General features: G+C 34.8%; 1 pseudogene; it reads right to left on the reverse strand.

Moving 5' to 3' along the window:
- Positions 1-1,484: 1,484 nt before the first annotated feature.
- The window catches only part of LOC149221350 (DNA gyrase subunit B, chloroplastic/mitochondrial pseudogene), a 94,902-nt pseudogene continuing 80,003 nt past the window's right edge, over positions 1,485-16,383 (reverse strand).

Consider the following 16,383-nt stretch of genomic DNA (forward strand, 5'->3'; position numbering starts at 1 on the left):
GATCCATAGAGGAGTATCTCACTTCTTCATGTTAAGTTCCTTCAATGGTAACCTATCTCCAATGTTGTTATTCATGAATTTCATCATATAAAATCCAAACCCTAACTTGTCCATTAACTGGCCCAACCACCACTAGCATAGAAATCTCCTTGTGGAAATGAACATAAGATATTCAGAATGGATGTTGTCTCCTTACTTTCGGTTGGTGGGTTTCCCTACTGTTCAAGTGATTGACTACAATGTGATTTAATAACCATGATACTACACCTATAAAATATACGTGCTTCCCTTTCCTCCCAAATGAACACTCCAACAAGTGTTCGTACTACTTGTAAATGACATTTTGATGTCATTTGATTTGAGAAAATAAATGGCATTCAAGTTATCAGAAGCCATAAGGATATTCTAATAACCACCCAAATCGAAACCTTCAACTCATGGAAATCAAAAAATGATTAAAATTCTTTTGCGGATTCATCATCTTTCCTCAAAATTGTAATATTATGGTTGAAAGAGAATGCAATATATTCTCCACTCACAGAAAACACAATAACTTTCACCCATCCTCGACATAGTGTTCTGTACAAGTTGAGTAGCTAGTAGTGATTTTTTTCTTCTCTATGATTGGAATGCAAGCATCCCCTTTTTCATGTCATGAGCCACTCTAGGTTTTGATCCTCAAATTTATATCAATTTCTTGATCAACTGAACAATTTGATCGATCTAGAAATGTAGTGTGACCATGAAAAAGAAGAACGTTTTCAAGAGACCATTCCACCAAAGTAGCGACCAGTGAAGTAGTTCATGAACTACAAAAGTTTGCATAGTCATAGCTTCACAAAGTCACATTACTTGAATTATCTCTTGAGGCATAAGAATGTCGTCTCATGACCTATGTGGGAGTGAGAATCACTGAAGGTCACATAGTCACACGACAGGGTTGGTCGCATTTTCTGCAATGTCGCCTAAGGCATTGAAACGTGACCAAGTGACCTGGCTAGAAGTTCAACATCTTGGAGATAACTCAATTACAGTGAAGTTGGTCGCACTTCCAGCTAGGACTCTTAAGACACGACTTTGTGACTTCTGGGATTTCCAAAATAATGTTACCTGTTGGATATTTGGTGTTGTATCAATCGGTAGCTTCATACTAAGTGGGGTACTATTACAAGGCTCACCACAAATGATAATCATACATTTGCAAAATATTACAAATTTTTTTGTTTACTACTGGAATACAATATGCTTTCCCCTCACTTCCCCAAAAAATTCCTTTAACACTAGCCTTTGACCTTACTCCATGATAATACAAACAGAAAAGAAACATCACCAAAAAAATCTACTCTCAAATTCAAATCTTACAACAAAATGAACAACATACATGGCTTCTAACACATTTAATTTTTTTCTAAATAAATGACTTTTCATAGCCACAACATGGTTGAGAATATACTTCAAAATATCATCTCTACTTGGGGTTTCTCTTAAATATCAAGGTTAAGAATGTTGATTTTAGATGCAAATTTCTCAATAAGTGTTTTTCATGGTTCCACCCAATTTCCCATTAATAAAGAGAAAACCTCATTCACTTCTGGAACATCTTCCGCTGTTAATTGTTTTAGCTTCCTTGTTCTTGGATCAAAGGTTGTCTCCCATAATTGTAAAGTCATCATCGCCCCTAATCCTTTGAAATGTTGAATGTTATATGATGCATTTGACGGAAAAGTCTTTTGCAATTCCTTTAAATAATCATCATAAAAGAACTAATGAGCTTGCATACTCCTTTCAACCATGTATAGTGGTGGAACTCCTAGATATATGGAACCTTCCTAAAAAAGAGATTTCTGATATCTAAAAAAAGATTGCTAATATAAGAGTGTGAATATGAGCACCATCTACATTAGCATTTGTAAGTATAATGATCTTATGATATTGTAAAGCATTTTTCTTGAAATCCTCGCCCTTCACCCCAAGTCCTAACCCAATGATAATATTTTGAATTTCTTCATTTGTATACATAGCTCCTTCATATTTACATTCAATGTTCAATATCCTACCACACAGAGGTAACATAGCTTTAAATCTCCTATCTCATCCTTTTGTTGTGCTACAACCTATAGACTCTCCTTCAACTATAACAATTTCAAATTCATGAGGATCAAAGGCAGAACAGTCAGCCAACTTTCCAGGAAGTGTAGAGGACCTTAAAATGATTTTTCTCCTCAACAATTATCTTTCCTTTCTTGATGCCATGGATGAATTGTAAGCAACTAAATCCTTTGAGATAATGTATCTTAGATCTCAAGGATTACATTCCGAATAATATATAAGATATTCCTAAACATATTGGTCCACAATCCTCCTCACCTCTAGATTTCCTAACCTTGTCTTTGTTTGCCCCTCAAACTTTGGTCTTGAAACTTTAACTAAAATTGAAAATGTGAACCCCTCCCTCACATGCTCACCACTTAAGTTCTCATCCTCATTCTTCATAATATTTGGATTCCTTCCAAGGTTATTCTTTGTATGGTCAATGCAGATTTCACACCATCCATATGAGAAATTCCATCACTTGTTTAGATACATTTTGCATATCCCAATAAGGTTTTTGTACATGCATCAAAGCACCATTGAAGGGATAAGTAAACAATGACTCCATCTCTTTCGCTATTTAAGGAAATTGGTTCATGAATAGGTGCCTTGTCACCGTTTAACCAACAAACGTATTCAACTAAGCCTCCAACATAGTGATATTTGTTATAGATTACATTTGTTGTATCTAAATTCTCCTCCTTCAAGGTTATCTTTAACTGTGGGTTCAGAAATGCATGCTCTTTAACACTTCCATCTACTATTTTATAGTCAAACTTTTTCATTGTTGTGAAGACTTTTTGATCTTGCCAAAACCCTACACATGTTCCTTGACAAAATTTGGATTCATCTAAAACATCATGACAAGTGAGTTCAGTCATTAGCTTTCCACACACAGAGGTTTGATCCCTTTCCTTTCCATCATGCCAAACTATCACTTCAAATTTCTTAGACAAAGTATTCACTATAGAAGCACCAATGCCATGCAATCCTCCAAAAACATTATAGCCACTACTTACCCCACCAAACTTGCCTCTAGTATCCAACACCATCAAAATATTCTCTAAAGCTGACTTCTGTGTAACATGATGTAAATCTGTGGAAATACCTCAACTATTATCTGTGATTCTAGCAGAGCCATCAAGGAAGATAATAACATATATGCATGTTGCAAACCGAGCTTTGGCCTCATTTATGGCATTGTCCAAAACCTCATAAACCAAATTACGGAGACCACGAGATTGCCACCTTCCAATGTACATCCCTCACCACTTTGTTACTAGGTCAAAACATTCCAAACCCTAAATCTGTCCAGCATTATAAGACTTTTCAATAGCCGGATCATATAAAGGCTCTGTGGAAATAGTTGATGACAAAAAAGCCTATATGGTTGTAGAACATCTTGCAAGTGTGACTTTTGTAATCCTTCTGAAGGTGCATTCTCTCTGGCATTAGAGCATCTTAGCGATGTCATGTCAAGGGAATAATTATGAAACTATAGCATAGTTCACTGTATCTCCACGAACTCTTCAAATCACTTATTGAAAAGAAGATGAGATGAAAATAAGTTATTTTGAAACAATGATATTTTTGTGTGAAAATAAATGAGTGAAAAAATTAATTCATTTGACAAGCCTAAATAATAAATGATCCAAACTAAGATTTTATAAATTATATTGGTGGATAAAATCATGCTTAAGTTTGGAGGTAAACTCAAAATTCAAGTTCTTTCATGGATCTATCAATGTAGTTGATTTTGATATTACATAATGCCCAGGGTGATGATGCAGTCATAGAACGAGTTCCTTGAAACATTTACTTTAGTTGGACTATTGATTACCATGATATAGGGCTTCGAATATAAATGGGAACAAGAGCTTTGTTATAAATCATAATGCACACGTTGTGATGAGGAACCAATCATGAACCTAGGGCCATATGACATGCAATAATTTCTTCCATGATGCCTGAAAACGTTGATGGGAATGTACTCGCAGAGGGATGCGAACTAGGTTAAAACTGGAGGGAAATCACTTTTTTTTGCCAATTTAGGGTGTCCGCCAAAACCTTAATATTATCAATTGTAAGGAAAGCCAAATTGAATTTTTTCTTGCCCAAATATAGCACATCTATATATCGTGATGCATATCATGGGTTTCAAAATCATGGGATACTCTTAATCACATCAATGGAGATGTTGACCTTCAAAAACCTAAGACAATCGAAAGGCCTATGCCTAAGGTAAAACATATGTGTGAATGCAATGTATGAGGAGTGAGTCGGTGCATCAACAAGTTTTTCTAGGAAGGGTCACAGGGAGACTAACCAGTTGAAGGCCTTATCGAAACCCTATTAGCCCGGTTCAAGCAGTGGGGTACCCAAAATTTTGATATGTACAATACTTTTAGGTGGTGTTGTAGCAACTACAACATTATGAAAAAACAAAATTAACATGAACTGAGGATGAACATGTCTATGCATACCTAGAAGAGTATGATCGTAAGTTTACCTCATAAGTCTTGACATTGTCCCATGCATTATCTTCGATTTTTCATAGGTTCAAAATCATCTTCTTTTTTAGTCCAAATTAACTAATAATTAATTAGTTGTTGATTTATATTCCCTTCATATTGAATAACAAGGGTGGTGGAGGAACAAGAGTGCTTAATGAGATCACTTAGTCATGCTGGAGAAATTATTATTTCAAATTTCCTAGCTGTAATGGGGTGAAATAAACAAGTGTACCATAAGCATGAAGATGATCTGAAAAAACTAGATGGGAAATATGACATAGACTTTCGAGCCACTCTTTACCTAAACTCAAGTGAATGGTAGAGTAAATGTGTAGTGCTTCATTACGTGTTTATTAGAAATCAAAATATTGATGTTAGGTCCCTATAATACTAGTGTAACCCCTTATTGTTATTAGTACAACCCCCTTATTATATTGGTGTGCCCATGTAGTCCCCATATAGTTATTATTGTGCCCCATACAAGCCCACTATTGTAATTATTGTTCCCTTACATTATTATTGTTATATCGGCTCTGATTATATTATGACCCCTTAGACTCCTATATACAGAAAGGAGGTCTTGTCATTTGTATCATCCAAGAATATTTCATTTGTGTAATGTAAAGGAGGTTGCCTGCTTGAAGAGGCTGAATTCTAAGAAGTTGATCTATTAACATTTGGTATTAGAGCTTTGGATTCTAGGGTTTCACTGCTCCAAACAGGTCATCGTGCCATTTTCACTATAGCCTTTTTTTTGTGACATTTTAGAAGCTAATAAAAAACCCATTTGATTCAAAATCTTTCTAAACCTCGTGTCCAAATTTTAGATCTTGTCTCGCTATCTTTTAGGATATATGATCTAAGGAAGTTATGGTTTTTGCAAGCTCCAGAATTTCATCTAAAACAGGTCATCATGGAATTGTCACTATAACTTTTTCGCTACAAAGTTTCAGAACCTAAACAAAAAACCCATTTGAGAAGAAATTGGTTTGAACCTTGTGTCCAAATTTTAGATCTTGTCTCAGTACATTCTCGGATATATGATCTAAGGAATGTATGGTTTTTGTAGACTCCCGAATTACATCCTAAACAGGTGACCTTAGGAAAATCGTCATAACTTTCTCGAGCATCAGATTGAAATTTCGTTAGATGTCACAGAAAGAGGAAAATGCGTATTTTGCTTTTGTATAATTTTCAGAACCTAAGGTTGAAATAGTGACACGTGGAATGTAGTACAATTTTACTCTACTAAACTAGTCTATAATTAAGTGATCACGGGAGATTGGGAATAAAGCTTTCCTCAGGAATCCAATTGCGATAAAACTCGCAAAGTTAGAAATAAGACTCAGAGTGCTATTACAAGCCAAACTTTCAGAACTTAAATACCTGAAATTACAGAGTTATAGTCGTTTCAATATCGAGCTCCTAAAATCAAGAAAAAGCAAGATGAGGAAGTTTGGTGGCAAGGATCCGGTAAATTGGATACTACACATGGAGAAATATTTTGATCTACATGATTTACCACTATTACAAAAGGTATGTATTGCATCTAAATATTTAGAACCAAATCAATTTTTATGGTATAAAGGGCCTTTGTTCTTGTAAACGACTGTGACATGGTCAATTTTCACAGAGGAAATGATAGAACATTATGAGAATATAAAGAGAAACACCTTCTTTAGCCAATTGATAAATATCAAAAGAAAGGGTTCAATGGTTGAGCACATTGAGGACTTCATAAAATTGAATATAAGGGTAAATGATATTCCAGAGAAGAAAATGGTTGATGTCTTCATATGGACTTTAAAGGATAGCATTCAACACAAGGTTTGTTTTTGGGAACCTGATTCATTGGAGAAGGAATTCAAGTTGGCAAGAAAAATTGAAAGCGAAATTATGGAAACAATTTATCCCACCACTCATGACTATAATTATGGAAGTGTTTTTTCTCCTAGCCTTCCACAACCTACAAGTTTTACACCACAAAAATTGGAAAAAAAAGAGAAAAAGGGCTTTGTTACAATTGTTATAGCGAATACACTAAAGGTCATAAGTGTGTTGAGAAGAAATTATTTTGCATAGATTATGAATAGGAGGAAAAAAAGGATGAAGAAACATCAAAAGAAGAGGATATACACCAAGAACCAACCCTAGAGGAAGAAGAAATAAATCTGACCATATCTTGTAAAGCATTGGCAAGAATTACCACTCCTCAAACGTGCAATATAAAAGGACATATCAAGAAGAAAAAGGTTCAAGAAGTGAAAGATCACATCGAGAAAGAAGAAATGAATCCAACCATATCTTGTGATGCATTGGCCGGAATTATTATTCTTCAAACTATCAAGATAGAAGGACATATCAAGAAGAAAAATGTTCAAGAAGTGAAAGATCACATAGACCATCAAGAAATGAATCCAACCATACCTTGTAATGCATTGGAAGAAATTACGACTCCTCAAACTCTCAAGATAGAAGGACATATCAAGAAGGAAAATATTGAAGCAGTGAAAGATCACGTCAGGCATCAATAACATCTTCTCCAACTTTTAAAGGATAACGCCACTTTGTTGCAGAATTGAATGAAACAACAGGCAGATCAACATCACAGTGAAAGAAGTTTTGATGTAGGCGATTGGGTATTTTTATGACTACATCTCAAGAAAGCTATTTATGAGAAGGAAATGTTGGAAATATAACATGTGATTAATAAATTATGACCTTACCTAATGGGAAGACACTTCAAGGTAAAATGGATCACGATGGTTGTAAATACTTTTTAGAACAAAGATTATCTTTAGAAGAACAGAAAAAATGGGTCACAAATATGTTGGGTTATGACTTCGTTATATACCTGGGGGGGATAATATGGGGTACAAAGGGAGGTACCCAAGGGAATAATGTAATAATGGGATGGGCCATAGTAATAAATAAGGTGGTTAACTCGTATCATGTAAGGGACCGCAAGTAGTTAGTAATAATGTAATGGGCCCATGGTATTAGATAGATGGTATTGAGGGAACCATGGTAATGACCCATGGTATTGTATGTATGAGGCCTATATAGAGGCTAGAGACTCCACATTGAGAGGTGTCAAGGAATATTGTATGAACATGCATATGGCTTGTGGAGTGTTCTTCTTCCTTAAGGAGTGAATGTATGGTGTTGCCCTACCTTAAGGGTTTTATATTAACAAAGAAGCATTTATCTATATTTAGATCTTGTTATTTCTGGTGTTATCTACAGTTATTGGGTATATTGGTATCATTTCATATATTTGCAGGTCATATCTATAACAAGTGGTATCAGAGCTATAACAGACTTTGAAATCATCTTCAAAAAAGGGAAGCAAAATGTTGTTGCAGATGCACTCTCAAGAAATGATGAGGATGTGGAAGTATTATTTTGTGCTATTTCTATTATCCAACCAAAATGGATAAACGAAGTAAGGTATGAATGGAAGAAGGATGAAGAAGTGTGGCCACTCATTCAAAAGTTGCAGAAGATCCCAGTTCAAAAAATATTGTCAGAACATGACGAGGAAGGAAAAATCATATTGGAGCCTGGAGTAGTCACAGAAACAAGAACTCGAAAAGTACAAAATCGATCAATTTTAGAGTATCTCATCATGTGGAGGAACATACCTGCTAAATATTCCACATGGGAGGACAATAATTTTATACATAAGCATCAAGAACTACTCAAGCATTGAGGACATCTTTCGAAGTAGAGGGGCATGTTAGGTCCCTATACTACTAGTGTAACCCCTTATTGTTATTAGTATGACCCCCTTATTATATTGTTGTGCCCATGTAGTCCCCATATTGTTATTATTATGCCCCATGAATCCAACTATTGTAATTGTTGTTCCCTTGCATTATTATTGTTATGTCGGTTATGATTTTGTTATGACCCCTTGGACTCCTATATATAGAAATGAGGACTTGTCATTTTTGTCATCCAAGAATTGTTCATTTGTGTAATGTAAAGGAGGTTTTCTGCTCGAAGAGGCTAAATTCTAAGGCGTTGATCTATATTTTCTATCTTTTTGTGAGGTGGTTTCATAACAATTGGGAACATGAAAGAGAAATATAACTAAACTAATTACACTCTTAATCTAAATACATAAGGAAAAATATGAATAAGTATAGTCATACTTCTAATGTAAACAAGAAAAAAATGTATTTCCCACAAATATATAAATGTCACAGATGAACAACACGAATAAGAGTGCAGCTAGATTATTAGAAGAAAAATTCATCCTAGTATGTACATCTAACAAGTTTGGAAAGATAACCTAATTTACAAAACTCTTACTTCGGAATTGTTCCAACCATATGCCTACAGGGTCATAAAAATCAGTATGTATTTCAATGAATGATTGAAATTAATGCACAATAAGAGCAAACATCAGACTAGGCTTGAATGGTACATTTTCAAATATAGAATTCTATTGAAAACTAGTAATGTTAGAAATCTTCTTAAGCACAGGAACTTCCTGATATTTTTCAAATGAATCAATAAAAGATGGATAAACATTTAAAATATTTTTAGTGTTCCATTGCTGGCCAGAATACAATGATGCACTCTCAAGTGCCATAATTTGTGGTAAACTCATTTAAAAAGAATACATGAAGTGGCCAAACACAAATACATAAAATTTTAAAATAAGAAGTAGTTGATGATCATGCTTGAAACTATGGAATTTTTTTTCATATAATCTTATTAATGTACTTCACAAGTGTCTCAAATTTGAATGCTCAAAGTACCAATACAGTGTCTTTAGAAATTTAAAAATGAAATTCGAAAGAAAAACAAATTCAAAACAAAGGAACTAAAAATAAAACAAATTAAAATTTACATTAATGTTACAAATAATGGTACAACACGACTAGGATTCATTTGAAAAAAATTCCTTTCCGGAAGCATCAACATAGATTATGAAGTTAAAATTATTGTTTGCATTCACTTGTGGGGATGAGAAAAGTTCAAGATTATGATTTAAAAGGACTATTTTGTCATTGTAGAATCATAAAATGGAATGGAGTTACAAATATTGATATCACTACGATTATTTTGAGAATGAGAATGGATCAAAATTATTTCTTTATTAGTGTTCCTTTCATCTTCAAAAATAGATTCACTTCAGGAATTGGTAAAATGGGATTAGTTAAAACCATTCTTGATGAGAGAAGAGGAACAACATTTGCAGTCTTCAATTCATGATCATAAATAATTTCGTTAGTGTTCTCTTCCTCTGAATAAAATAAATTATAACCAGGCAGATAATTAAATTCCAGATTGAGAGAATTTCCAAGATAATTATAAATATTGTTAACTAAATTTTCTCTACCCATATCATAAGTAAAAAATAATTCATTGTTAATAACAACTCCTCTGTTATCTAAAATTAAAGGTAGCACTCATTGATTATGAATTATACTATAGTTACTAAAAATATCAGGATAGAGAGAAAATGAAGAAGTTGAAGATATATACCTGAAGGTTTCTCTATTTACGGATGATTGCTCATTTTCCAAAATAGACTCTTCCACAATTATTCCATTGAAAAATTCAAATTTCTGAACAATGTATTCACAAAAACCAGTTCTTTTTTTCATTTGGATGATCTTTAAATTGTTGCTAAGTTGCTCTGTAACTTGAAATTTATTATCAACAAAAGAGGGTTCTAAATTAATTGCAACAATAGATTGTGCATTGCTAACACCCTCTCGTTGATTTAATTTTTTGTGATTTATTTTATGTTGATCTAATTGATGTTGATTGTTGCTAGTGTATTCTATATCTTGTTGATTTTCCCTTTCATCATATATAGCAACATTATTTAAATTTAGAAAAGATATGAAATCAACATCATTTAATTGAGTAACAACAATTGCTTGAGATTGACAAGTAGCATTTGCAATTTCAATTTGTGGGGAAGTGGAATTATCATTTTGAGAATTGAATCATTATCAACAATGGATATACTTTCTGGCTCTTCATAATTATCATAGGACAAAGACACTAAATGTATGAACCATCCAATTAATTGGAATTAAGGAGGAAAATATCTGGACTAAAATTGCATTAAAGTTACTTTAAATATATTATAAAAAATATCCAAAGTCTCACCTTTCATCCTACACAATTATTCTAACTTATCACACACCTTTTTGTAATCATATTCCTGAAATTCATGAAGGAAAATCATCGAAAAATTGTCCCAACTATGTATGGAGGAAATTGGAAGAGATAAGCACTAGTCTTTGGCTTTTCATGCCAAAGTGAAAGTGAAAATCCTGCAAATAATATCTTCATAATTATTGAAATTATTGCAACTTAAAATAAATTGAAGGAGATGATTAAAAGTAGATGCCTTACCATTATAATGTATATTAGACACGGTCTGGATTACCTTTATTGGAGTAGTATTTGGATGAGGTCAAATAAAAAAACTCCAAGGAGGTATTTTAAATGGAGCCATAGTAATAAAATAAAATTTTAAAGCACAAAATCATCAGAGATACAATTTACTTAGGCCCTCCTAGCGCAAAACATGTTGATGGTCCCAAATGACCCTATCAACTCATAGGGGAGACCACCTGGTCGGGAACTTAAATCAACTCCTTCCTTGTTTTGAATCCTGGTTCTAACCAATGACCATGAGCCCTGTAATCCATAACCTATATTAACTATCCACTAATACTTATGAATCCTAACCCCATATATGTTATCCAATATAGAAATTAACCACTATTACTCTTAGAATCCCTCTAATTTAACCCTAAGGTCCTATATGTTTTAAGTTTATTTTTCCACTACAGAGTATAACCTCTAAATATTACAACATCTTATACCCTTAATAGATCTATCTAAATCCCTACATGTTCCATCCCCTATCAATTGATGAACTACAACCACTAAAAGGTAACCTTATAAATAATAATACAAGTAATCCCTAAACATTAACCCTTAACACTTGTATTTCCCCTAAATCCTAAACCCAAAACCTTAACCATTTGTACTCCTAATAAAAAAATAAGTATCTATCCTTTATCATTATCAACCCCAACCATAATACAACTAACACATTGCCTTATCACCATTATTCCCTAAGCCCTAACCAACATAATCCTTATATATAAACCCTTATAATACATCACTCTTATAATACTTGGTTCATTTTTACCTAAATCGATTTCCTTGGATAACATCGTAACCATTACAACCCTCAAAACATATAATTCTTGGCCCTTAATTATAGCACCAAAGTGTCATTATTCTAGTCCTTTAACCTTTAACCATTCTAAGCCTTAACACGTATAAATTCTAGATGTTACTATTGACCATTATAGCCCCACAACCCCTATAAATAAAACCACTATTGTATAACCCTATAACCATATCACGTAATCACCTACTCACTAACCATATATGCTGACGAAATAAATCAATATATATATATATATATATTATATTATATATTATATATTATATTATATTATATATTATATAATAGGTATGGTGTGGACATTGTCGAGCAATATTTGGGCATTCAAGAAGGGGGTCTATCAAGCAAGTAGAGCATGAGGGAATTCAAGAAGGGTGTTTTTCAAGCAGGTGGTGGCAGGTGTGAGTAGGTGGTGCTGCACAGAATTTCTAGGTGGCGGGATGTCTACACGGGCAACAAAGAGATGGTGGTAATCTAATTTCATTTTGTTTTCCTTCTTTTTCCATAGAGAATAATTTATTACTTTCACAATAAAGAAGAATTTCTCTTTCGCCATAGAGAGGAATGCATAGAGAAAACTCGTTTCAACCCTAATCAATAAAACCATGAATCAATCAGTAACAAAATATCATGATCAAAGAGGCAAGGCCTCTATAATATCTTTAGGGACACATCAAATCATGAGAAGCATATTCAATGATTCCTATATTCAAAGAAGTTAAAATTGGGATGAGATTTCTACATACATTAACATGAATGAATATTCATTGATGTTAAGAATGTCAATTTGATTATATGTCTTGGTCTCTAAAATGATTAATCTACATCAAAGTCCTAATTGTACCACTTCGACCCTCCATCATGTCAAATTTTTTACATCCATATCTATCTTAAAATATCCAAAATATATTATTCTTAGCATTGTTCTCACCTCCCTAACCAAAGTGATTTAACCCTCCTAGTGGTTCCTTTCTTTGCACTCAATACATCTGGCCCAACATGTCATGGCTTCTATTTAGCCCTCCCCTAGGTAGCTGAAGTTATTTTTCACTCCTAATGTTCCATTCTCTAAACTAGATACATCTGGGCCAACTCGTGATGCCTTCTATTGATCCATACCCTAGGAAATTAGGATTGGAGGTTATTGGTTGAATGATTATGTTATCACAAAATCTCCATTTTGTTGGATTGAATGTTATCCTAATTATTCAAAATTATTTTCCTTACAGGTTTAGTATAGTTTTTTTAAGGGATGGATTCAACTGTTGTTGAGTGTTCTATTACAATAATGTTTTGGAGGTGATCTGGCTATAAATGCATGCAAGCCCTAGGTGGTTTCCAAGTCAAAAATGCAAGTTGTGCTTGTTTTGTAAGTCCTTTATGTTACAGGGAAAAGTGTCTATATAGAACTGCTCTATCCCACTAAGATGTGATAGCTTCCTTAGAAACAAACAAAGTAAAGCTATTTTCATTTTTCCTTTATGAATTATAGATAGAGAGGAACAAAGAGACCAACCTCTGTCTTGCGCTAATCTCCTGATTTGATTCTTGTCTTCCTTGATAGTCTTTCGCTACTTGCTCCCTTGCATGCCCAGCTTCACAAAGTACCTGTAAGATCACAGTAGCATAGCAATATACAAAGACATAGATCTATAAACATAAAAAATCTAGGATCAGATGTAAATTGACCATACAAATGTAGAAAATATCAATGACACAAGAGTAAGGAGGAAAACTTGAATAGCTTTTATTGATAAACAAGAAAGAGCCAAGAAGAGTTACAACCAGTTGTTCTGACCCAGCATCAACCTCTCAGCAAGAAAACCCCTCTTCACCTCATACAAAGCTTAGATCACCCAACAATCTGATGTTTGTCTCAAGAAACCAACAACAATTCCTTACAATATGCAAAATTCCAGCCTCTGGATCTCTGGGATCAGGGATCCATATGTAGATAACTGTGAGGGAGATGAGTCAGCTTATGATTTGATTAGTGTCTTCCCTCTGATAGTTCTTGCTTCCACTTGGAGATTGATGATCTCTTACTCATCCTTGGTCGAATTAAGAGAGGCAAGTATCGCAGGAGAAGTTTCTGGAAGCTTCCATTGCCTCTCCACCTCGCAGAATGACACTGCCATTTGTCATTTCTCGCCCATCGCACCCCATAGAAGGGCTTTTTGAAATGCAACGCACCCACACAGTGTATTTAGGTGAGATGCAACGCACTTGGCCAGTGGAGAAGCTGAAATGATCCTGTTTTGACCAATTCTGAGCAGTTTTTCATGGAGAACTTCTAGGAGAAGCTGTAATTTGTTGACCTTGTTCCTTTAGGGGTTAGAACAACACTTTTAGGGACTTATGAGCCCTTGGTTTATGGACATTTCATGCTTGGGGTTGTAGGGCCCGAAAATTTCTATAACAGTTGCCCCCTAAAGCATGAGATCGTTAATTTTTTGATGTCGGGTGAAATGCTTTATTATGAGGATCCGAAGTTCTTTCAAGCTGGGAGGAGACCTGTAATAAGATATAATACAATACATTATCTTCATAATATTTTCATGATCTAGCTGAGGCGAGCATTCCCATGCTCAGTTTTATAAATTTATTTTCATGTACATAGGACAGACAATCGTCTGAGTGTAGACTGATGATTCTGGTAGAGCCATCATCCCTTTGATTGGATGATTATCTATGCAGCAATGATGTACATTTGATGTCTTGATTTCCCTGAATATATATTGCAGCTTGGATGGATGAAACTAGATCCGGGGTCTTCAATCTCATTCGATCTTCACTCGAAGGACAAGTCGATCCATGTGAAAGATGTTCTGGAGTCGAACATGGAAAGACATCGCCTGATTACCAGCCAATGATGTAAGATGTTAACAGGCGCGAGAGGAATCACCGATAATGATAATGACCCTCAAGGTACTACAGTACAATTCACGTGGTGTGAATAAAGGACTTGGCGTCGAACACCACGCAAAATCTTTCGGTCGAAGGCCATTAATGTAAACCTGTCGCCGGAAGTGAGAAACTTGCCATTGAGGCATGCAAGCTTCAAAGTACTGAATGGGGTGTTCCTAGATCGACTTCTTGGATAATGAGCTGATCTCGACAAGAAGCGATCCGTCACAGGAGGGCCTTAATGAATCCCACATCAATGACACAGAACGGAGCAAATGATTTTAATGGAGGTGAAAATGATCTAGTGATATAAGGTTCAGGGTGGCGGTCATGAAAGAATGGAGTATAAATGTATGGTAGTGGGTGAGACACAGGTGAATTCTCTGAATGACTTCTCTTGAACATATCGGTGACACTGACGTGATGGATTGGTAGCATTAACCCTAAATGTGGATGGTATGATGGGACCATGGTGATGTGACCGGTGAATGGAACAACCCAACCCGACTTGGATGCGGAGTGAAAGTGTCATGTTCAAGAGCGACTTGCTACCAACAAAGTTTCTTCAAGTTTTCTTCCCAATTTTCCCCAATCATTGTTGACCAGTACCTCTTTATTTTTGTCAAGCTTGAGGAGGATAACATATGCTTGTTCTATAATTTTCCCTTCGGGTAAACCCATCGCTATGTTTTACCGAGCCTAGCGATAGTGAGACTTGTTCTCATCTATAGACAAGTTTGTCGCTATTAAAATTTTAATGAGTTTAATGACAAAGATAACTCGGTCCTTTTCAATTTTAGAGAGTCTGAAAAGGAACATAAAGGAAACTCCAAAATTCCTTTTTCGTCATCTACTCCCTTAAGTCCGAAAAAGTATAAAACAAGATAGAAGGGATGAATTTTCGATACTTTTAACGAGCCGAACAAAACAAGCACTTGATCTTTTTGTGTAATAATCTCTCAGGTCCAAAAAGATTAAAATTTAGAGGAGAGATAGCACTTCCAGTCCCTTTAATGAGCTAGAGAGGCCAATGGCTCGGCAATCTTTTCATATTTTACGAGTCAGTTGAAAAGAGCTTAAAGGAGACTCGTCTTTTGAGGAACGAGTGATAAAATGGGTAGCAACTAATTCCAGGTAAGGTTTGGAATTTTCCAATCACGGTAGTGTTACAAGGATGGCTAGTGAGATCACTCTTCGTAGCTGTTCCTCAAAATGGGTAAACAATCAAATGGAGGTGAATGATCGGCCAATGCAAAAGTGGAGGTGATGGTGCAAACACGACCAAGGCTTTAATGGCTGAAGTACTACATTCACGAAGGTTATTTACCGGGGAATAGTTCATTTTTTAATGAGCTTAAACGTGGGTGAAACATTTGCTCATGGCTTATGTTTATTTTTTAACGAGCTTGAACTATGTGCTAAAACTGCTTGATGCGGGTTTATTTTTTAACGAGCTTGAACCTTGTGGTAACACTGCTCGATTAATTTAGTCGTGTGATAAGAATGTCCCATTTAAAACGACAATTTTTAGAGTTTTTCCCCACATCCTTTCTTTATGCAAGTTAGGAAACGACCAATCCAAAAAATAGATAAATGATCACTCTTTGCTTGCATGCTAAAAGGTTTGCATGCCCCCAG

Source organism: Pinus tabuliformis, chromosome Q, assembly GCF_031772625.1.
Source record: "Pinus tabuliformis cultivar Carrire ecotype Pingquan chromosome Q, CPIR1, whole genome shotgun sequence".
In the NCBI taxonomy this organism is placed as follows: domain Eukaryota; kingdom Viridiplantae; phylum Streptophyta; class Pinopsida; order Pinales; family Pinaceae; genus Pinus; species Pinus tabuliformis.